At 41.9% G+C, this 9,070-nt stretch overlaps 1 non-coding gene across 1 annotated transcript; it reads right to left on the bottom strand.

Moving 5' to 3' along the window:
* Positions 1-7,773: 7,773 nt before the first annotated feature.
* Positions 7,774-7,911, bottom strand: LOC114814025. The gene has a single exon (XR_003761768.1). It is a non-coding gene; the product is annotated as a small nucleolar RNA SNORA7 (small nucleolar RNA).
* Positions 7,912-9,070: the final 1,159 nt, after the last annotated feature.

Below are 9,070 nucleotides of genomic sequence, written 5' to 3'. Positions count from 1 at the left end.
GTTTCCCCATATATTAGTTACACATCTTAAAGAACTGAGGATTCATTATACACTGGATAATTCAGAAGGTGATACTTCATATTGTTCAGAGATTTTAACCTTAACTATTAAGTATTAAGTACTTGGACACTGGTTTTAGCTAACCATCTGAATTGCATAATGTTTTATGGTGAGATCAAAGCAAGAAATGAAAAATACATTATTTTAATATGTTGGGTGTCTTTAAGAAGATTCAGTAATGGATTGAGACTGACAGCTGGTTTATAGAAAACATCTAAAATATCTTCAGGCAGATTGCTCTACCAGGCAGGCAGGTTGCATTTCTTTCTGTGGGGGATGAATGCTGATTGTGAAAAAGATTGAATCTTCAGATGGACTCATCAAAATTCTGAATGGAATTCTTTAATGGAAAAGGATATGAGTGTTAGGTCTGCTTGGCCATACAGCAACAAAGTGAGGGCGTGTTTCACAAAGTAGAGATATCTCCTACAGCCCAAAAAGAAGCTAACTGGTTCCATTTGTTTTGCATGTTTTGGTTTGTACCAGGTTTCGCATTTCAGTGTTGTTGCCTAATTTATATTTGAAAAGAATCTTCGTGCAGATCTTCTAGAATAAGATACGCCCTGTGGATTACGTAGATAATTCAACAGGGCAAAATGGGATGGGAAGGAATGCGGGCATATTGTGGAGTTTACAATTCGAAACCGTCAAAGTCGATATGACCTTCACGCTTAAGTTGTGGAATTCTGAAATCATGGGCGGATTTAGGCAAAGACAGCAGATCTGGTGATTTGGACAATGGTGACTCTGGAGGTCCTGAGGTAATTTAACATCGCTATCCTTCACCCTCCCAACTTCTGGATTCTTCTCTTACATAATGTCCTTGAGAAACTGACACAATATCAGTTTCCCGTATGCATTATGTAAGAAAGAGTCCACAAAATGACTTTTTGATCCTTGACTGGCTGCTCATTTGAATTACTTTCAAACTTTTTTTGCAACCATGAGTTCCATTGTTATTATTGAAAAAAACAAACCCCCCAAAAACATTTTTTGCCTGTGGGTCTCCCAAAGGAGGCTGAAGTGATGTTTTGTGTTTAGCCATATTTAAAGGGTTTCTCTTAAACTAGGTAGCCCAAGTAGAAGTCAAGAGAATAAGCAGCTGGATGTGTTGTGAGTTCCTCGAAGTTAGGGAGGACCCAGTTACCATTCATTCAGTTGTATTTATTCATTCAAAATGAATGAGGTGAGAAGCAGTGTGCCTTAGTGGAAAGAGCACAGTCTTGGGAGTCAGCGGTCATGGGTTCTAATCCTGACTCTGCCACTTGTCTGCTGTGTGACTTTGGGCAAGTCACAACTTCTCTGTGCCTCAGTTCCCTCATCTGTAAAATGGGGATTAAGACTGTGAGCCCCATGTGGGACAACCTGCTTACCTTGTATCTACCCCAGTGCTTACAACAGTGCTGGGCACATAGTAGGCGCTTAACAAATGCCACCGTTATTATTATTATTCATCAATCATACTTACTAAGCGCTTACTATGTGTAGAGCACTGTACTAAGCTCTTGGGAGAGTACAGTATAGCAGTAAATGGATTCCCTTCCTACAACAACCTTACATTCTACCATGGTTTGAAGTGTGAAGGACACAATGAAAGTTTAATATTTGTTAAACAATTTATGAAAATATTAGTAGTACATTTAGGCTGTTTCCCTTCTCTGGACCCCTCAGGGCTTAAATCCTGGAAGAAAATAGATTAAGGGCTGCTGACATCTTGCTCTGAGTGCCTTCTGCCTATTCCATTCCTGCCACATTCCTCCCCAGAGTTCCTACATACAGACACCCCTTCCTAACGGAAGGATTCGGCAACAGAAGCCAAGCCTGGGTGTTGGAAAGAAAAATCCTGAATTTAAAAGTGTCCTGTGCCATATCTGTAATGGATAGGGGGCAGACCAGGTGAAAACTGGCCTGTCCAGCCCATAAAACCAGGTGAATATCCCCTAGAGATTTTTGGAAAAGCAACTCATTCCCTGCCATTGTTTACCTACATCTTGGCAGTGTACAGCATGTCAGATTTGATCCTTAAATCCTGCAGTTGTTTTTATAAGCTCCAGCAAAACCCAGCCATGTCTTCAGAGCTCTATCCAGGTTAACCCTTCTATCTGCATGTTATCATAACTGCTCCACCACATCTCACTTCTGCCAGGATTTATTTTCTGGAAGCAAGGGCTGAATCCTGGTAGCCAGACTCCCAGTGGATGTTTTTTTCCAATTAAGGATCAAGTGTGCAGTCACTGAACAGAGGTGATGGTGAAGAAGACTGAGTAAACTCAGTATGAATGAATGCTGTCTCCCAAAAAAGTAAAAGAAGCAACACAGAAGATAATAAAAGTTGTGGCATTGGTTAAGTGCTTATTATGTGCCAAGCACTGTACGAAGTGGGTAGATAGAAGATAATCAGATTGGACACTATCCCTGTCCCACTTGGGGCTCGCAGTCTAAATAGGAGGGAGAATAGTTATTGAAACTTCATTTTACAAATGAAGAATCTCAAGCACAGATAAGTTAAGTGACTTGCCCCTGTTCTCTACAGTTGATCCAGGAAGAGAAACCTCTAAATTTTATGATTGTATTTCCAAACTTTATTTTTAAAAATCGCCTATACTTAAAAAGAAATCTATTCAGCAGATGGGATTTTGCAGATTTCATGATTCTGAAAGCCACTGAAATTTCACTTCCCTTGTAAATATCATTATTTTTTGATAATCCCCTTGGTCTTGACCAAGAGATGCACTCATCATTTTGAAACTAGACCTGCAAAAAAGGACCAAATACATTCTGCTGGATTATTTATTTTATTTATTATGGTATTTGTTAAAGGCTTACTATGTGCCAGGCACTGTACTAAGTGCTGGAGTTGATAGAATCAAGATGGACACAGCACCTGTCCTACATGGGGCTCACAGTTTTAATCTCCATTTTACAGGTAAATAACTGAGGTCCAGAGAAGTGAAGTCATCTGCCCACAGTCACACAGCAGACAAGTGGCAGAGCCATGTTTTGAACCCAAGCCTTTATGACTCCCAGGCTCGTGCTCTATCCATTAGCCCCCACTGCCTCTCTGGATTAGATCCATCATAGGGCATTCGTTGATTCATGGCTTGTCCTAGAAAAACAGCACCTCCTTTCGAAAATCAGAACTGTGAAATGCTTTAATTTTCTTCTTCTTTAAAAGTGAACTCTAGAACTACAGTTTTGCTTTGATACATGAAAAGTGTCCTGCTACCACTCAGCTTTGGCCCGTTTCCCAATGCTTTCCTCCAACATCAGTAAGGATTGCCATTTATAAGACCCAGTGAGGTCCCACTTTATTTGAGTTCTGCTTCTGGCATGAGGAAATGGAATTGCAGAAAGAATTGGGACTGAGGTGCTTTAACCATATCATACTCTAAATCACATCATGGGTTCACTTTGAAATGAGTCATCTTGTGCAGCATGGTTCCCTGTAACAATGGGGTAATGTAGACTGGCTCTTACTTCTGGAAGTTTGCCTGAATTCTCTGATTTTACTCTAGTACATCTACGTGAATGCCAACTTATATTTTTGGGGGAAGCTTGAAGTGGTCTTTTTAATAGTGCAACCTTTAAACTCGAACACATTCACACCATTTAGAGAAGAAATCATTGATGAAATGGAGATAGCAGTCGGGGAAGCTGAAATCCTGCACAGCTTTAAATTCCTTGTGGGGAGGGAACATATCTACTGTGACTCTATAGCTCCTTTAAATTATACTCTCCCAAGCATTTAGTACAGTGCTGTGCACATAGTAAATGCTCAATAAATATGATTGATTAATTGATTTCAGACCCCTCCTGCAGTATGATTGTTATTAACCTCTAGCAGCCTTAGTTGTGAACACCACACACTTGATTTTTCTGGGGTTCATCAAGTGCCAGGTACAACTAAAAGCAACTAGCAGCCCCGCCCTTTTCTCCCTCTAAAAGTTTTATGTCAGGGTAAATATATATCTACCAAATGGGCTACGATGCCCAAGACTTAAAGAGAAAACCATATCACCCCAAAACACTTCCATTCCATAAGAAAAAAGAACAAAAAACTATTGTCTTCAAGCTCAGCTCAAGTGCGTTAACTACTGAATTATAAATACAAATTCCCAAATTTAACCACAACTGGTAACACAGTCTCAGAGGTTTCAGGAAGCCAAAAGAAGAAAATTGCCCAGACAACTTTAGGGCAAACAATTTTCAGCCCTGGGGACACAGCCTGTCACGGCTGCAGTTACAGTGGGACAGGATCGACAACTAACGTTCTTTCCACGTCAAGTTACTCATAGCCCAGGCCTGGAGGCGGCTGGTGATTTTCTTTGCTTTATGTGTCTCGTATTCCCTAGAGGTTTTGAAACATAAATGCCAGTCTGCCGTAGTTTACTCTTAGCCTTGCAGCAAAAAGCATATTGAATTTGATCCCTAAGTCCCGCAGGTGTTTTTAGAGCTCTAGCAAAACCTGACCATCTCTTCATGAGGGATGTGGAACAAGCCCAGTAATATTGACTTATGAGTTGGAAAACATCAGACTTCCAATCCCATTTACAACTGTTCAGATGGGATACCTGATGTTAAAGATTCATAGAGTAGAAGGATATTTGGAGGAATTACAGGATCAGCGAGCCCCTTTGCTATAGCAAATCCCTCAGCCAGTATTAATATATTCCATCCTGCACCTTCCTCTCAAGGCAGCAATCCTTTAAATTACACAGCAGGTAAAAATTACTATTTTTAAATCTTTAACTCTCACTTAGTTCTTGTGGTCACTGAGTTATATTCTGCAAAGTTACATGTTTAACAGAATGATGCAGAAATTAGCCTGACCATTTTACCTCATCCCAATTCTGCTCTGCAATTGCAGCCACCTCTGCAAGGAGAGGACACAGTTTTTAAATAGCACATGACACTGCTGTATACAGAAGGATGAGATAAGGATGGAAGATTCCTGCCTTTAAAATTGAAAGTGGAAGTTGAGACAGAGAAAATATCTCGATTTCCTCTCCAGAGGATTGCTTTTGCATAAGCTACACCTAGCCTTCGTCATCTGTTTCTCCTCACAGTAAATACTGTCTTGGACATATTTTGGAATGCCAGCGGAGCCTTTGGTTGGGACTTGAAAAATAGTTATACCATAACGCTGGAAATTCCTCAACTAGTGTTTGACTGGGACTAATTTCTCCTTTTGCAAACTCTGTCTTGAGGCTTTTGAAGGTCGCAAGTCCCGGCTCTGCCACTTGTCTGCTGTGAAACCTTGGGCAAAGTCACTTACTTCCCTATGCCTCAGTTACCTCATCTGTAAAATGGGGATTGGGACTGTGAGCCCCACAAGGGACAGGAAGTTTGTCCAACCCCATTTGCTTGTAACCACCCCAGTGCTTAGTTCAGTGTCTGGCACATAGTAAGTGCTTAACATTTGAATACCATAATAGTAATTATTATTATTATCTTAGGACTTTCATTGCCCATCTTTAGCAAAATAGCGTGATTTCCCAAGTTTCTTAAGATGGCCCTCTCCATGCTAGTATACGTAGACATTAAACAAACAACATTTCACGAAACTTGGATCTGTAAAGTTCTTCACACGCAAACAAAAACAGCCTTTACTATAATGTTCCAGGTAGTGAAACTGAAACTCTCTCTCCAACATGGGGCATTTTGCAGGTGTTTCCAGCAGGTTTGCTGAACAGGAACTTGTACTTGTAAGGGGTAAAATGACCAGTCATACCAGTATAAAAGAGGCAGTCTGGCTCTCAATTTCCTATCCCCTGTACAGATACGGCCAGTACAGATACGGAGCTGGATGCTTTTGTAGCCAATTCCTACTGCTGCTTCTGTTGTGAGTACCATGGCTTGGATGCGTCACCAGAGTTCATAGACATCTGGGAGGGGAACACAAAGGCTCTGGTGCAAGTTAGGAGTTCAGGAGTTTCTCTGGATTCCCCCTTCACCTCCCCTCAGCTAAGCCCTCTTTCCCCCCCTTCCCCTCCCCTCAGCACTGTACTCGTCCACTCAACTGTATATATTTTCATTACCCTATTTATTTTGTTAATGAGATGTACATCATCTTGATTCTATTTATTTGCTATTGTTTTAATGAGATGTTCATCCCCTTGATTCTATTTATTGCTATTGTTTTTGTCTGTCTGTCTCCCCCGATAAGACTGTAAGCCCATCAAAGGGCAGGGACTGCCTCTATCTGTTATCGATTTGTACATTCCAAGTACTTAGTACAGTGCTCTGCACAAAGTAAGTGCTCAATAAATACTATTGAATGAATGAATGAATGGATTCCTCTGGGATCACATGCAATCAGCGGACTTCTTCAAAATGGCACCCATGACATCACCATGTTCCACTGCCTGCCCGGCTTAACACGTGCGACAGCACATTGTCTACTTGTTGGCTATTTCTGAATGCTGTCAGTGGGCGTCCTACTGAGGGGCCTTCTGGTAGAGGTGCTGTGGAAGGTAAATTGAGCAGGCCCCATGCTCTGGGCCTTTTGCTTGTTTGAGACTTGGCTGAAGGGAGACTCGTTGAATATTCTGTCCGGGCGCTATATGGAAGTTCATGCTGGGACCCCAAAGAAGGAAATGGGATAAAGGAAAGGGAGACCAGCCGGTAGAACCTGGTGGAACTGGGCCCCTGAAGAGTTTTGGCAGCGTTGTTACTAACCCTTAATTTTGGCTCAGATGTGGTAGTCGTAATAGTAAAGCGCTTAACAAATACCAACATTTAAGTAAAAGTAGAAATATCAGTAATAATGATGGTATTCGTTAAGCGCTTACTGTATGCCAGGCACTGTACTAAATGCTGGGGTGGATACAAGCAAATGGAGTCGTATGCCACCTCTGGCCCATGTGGGGCTCCCAGTCTCAATCCCCATTTTACAGATGAGGTAACTGAACCCCAGAGAAGTGAACTGACTTGCTCAAGGTCAGGCAAGTGGCAGAGCCGGTATTAGAACCCATGACCTTCTGACTCCCAGGCTCCACTATGCCATGCTAAGCTTCAATTTCAAAGTAATAGTGCTAAAAGTACAAGTGGTAGTAATTGTAATAACAGTAGTAATTTTATTGAGGGCTCATTTAGTGCAACACACTATGCTAAGGATGTGGGATGTACAAAAAAAAGTGACGTTTCGATTTTATCATCCTTAAACTCTTGCTCTTATTGCACTTTCATTTTTTTCTAGGCATAATGAACGACCACTGCCGATAAAGACAACCATAGACGCCAACTTTTCAATTGGAGTGCAGGGACAAAACAGGAGCAGGGATTTTAGCGGGGTTGAGGATTAGGAGGGGACAGAAGCTTCATGGAACTACTAGATCAGAAGGCCAACACTTTGGCGGGGGGGTGTCTTTGTGGAAATTCTCAGGTCATGCCAGCGACCTAGGATAAATGAGGCTTGGAGTCCATTCAATCAATAGTATTTCTTCAGTGGTAACTGTGGGCAGAACTCTGTAATGAGTACTTGTCTTATTTTGCCTTATGCTGTCAAGTCGTCTTAAACCCAAAGCGACTCCATGGACACATCTCTTCCAGAACGCCCCACCTCCATCTGCAATCCTTCTTGTAGTGTATCTGTAGAGTTTTCTTGGTAAAAGTATGGCAGTGGTTTACCACTGCCTTCTTCCGTGCAGTAAACTCGAGTCTCAGCCCTTGACTCTCTCCCAGTATACTGCTGCCCTGAACAGGTGAGTTTTGTCTTGCAGCAGCTTGCTTTCCACTCGCTAGCCACTGGCCAAGCTAGGAATGGAATGAGTATGCCTCTGCTTCACTCTCCCTCCCATAGTCAAGACTGGTAGAGTACTGGAAACTCTCCGGGTGTGGTCCTGAGAGGGGAACAAATACTTGGGAAAAGACAATATACTAGAGTTAGGAAACACGATCCCTGCCCACAAGGAGCTTGCAGTCTAACTCTGAGTTCAGCACAAACTGCAGTGTGGAAAATTGCCCCCATTGTCCCTGTAGAGTGGACTCGGATGAAAACTACTGCATTTTACATAGCCGCCCTAAGAACAATTGGTTGCTCCCATCTGCCTGACGTTTTTGGCATATGTGTTGTATCATCTAATTATAAACCCCAAAGCGACACCTGGCCCTCACTTATTACTTTATATTTTTGCTGCCTAAAAGATTTGCAGCATTTAGCCGAGCATAAAATTCAACCGCCCAAATGAAATTATTTTCATTTATCTACACGCAGCTCAGCTCTGTCCCGATTAAAAGAGTCAGAGCATTTAGAAAAGACAAAAAAGGACAGAGAAGGAGATGGGTCTAGGATCTTTACCAATTAGACAAACAAATAAATGGAAATGAAGGTGGAAGATGCTTGCTTTGCAAAATACAGGAAAGCAGGTCTGTGGCAATGCTTAACATTTCCTGCCAGTCACAAGAGCGTGACGTAGGGTAATAGAGCTGGCAAGGAACACTGCAATTGGATATAGCTTTGACATTCTAAACTTTCCAGTTTCTGACCCAATTTAAGAGTTGTCTCTAGTCCCCTCCCTTGGATTAATTGGAGGATAAACTGTAGCCATTGAATCTGTAGCAGTCCTTAGTTAGGAGACAAATATCTACTGAAATCTTTTTGTTAGAAAATGCTTTAGGAAAATATGTTCTTCACGAATACTATGTGCCCATGATTTTATTGGGGGAAGGGGATCATTTTAGGGCCTATTTGGGCTGCATTCCTTTTTCTACTTTCTGGCTTGCTCCCTCTTGAGATGTAGGATTTGTTTTAAGAAATGCCATGGTGGAATTAGCTGTGTTCAAATATAGTTTTGTTCATTGCATTGTGTGCTTTTTAACATGTAAATGTTGAGGGTGAATAACATCAGTCGTTTGAGCCTTAATGCCAACTAATTAAGAGCTGATCTATTTCATTTGCTGTCTAATGCACGAGTGGCTCACACTGGGCACTGGGTGCATCCGAATTGGAGTCGCTGAGGAGTGGCGTGGCTTTGGCAGCCCTAACCTTCAAATGCCAGGATCAGGCGAG

This window comes from Ornithorhynchus anatinus, chromosome 8 (assembly GCF_004115215.2).
Source record: "Ornithorhynchus anatinus isolate Pmale09 chromosome 8, mOrnAna1.pri.v4, whole genome shotgun sequence".
NCBI classification, from domain to species: Eukaryota; Metazoa; Chordata; class Mammalia; order Monotremata; family Ornithorhynchidae; genus Ornithorhynchus; species Ornithorhynchus anatinus.
Note: the sequence above shows the minus strand (reverse complement) of the source record. Positions and strands in the feature narration are given on the sequence as shown.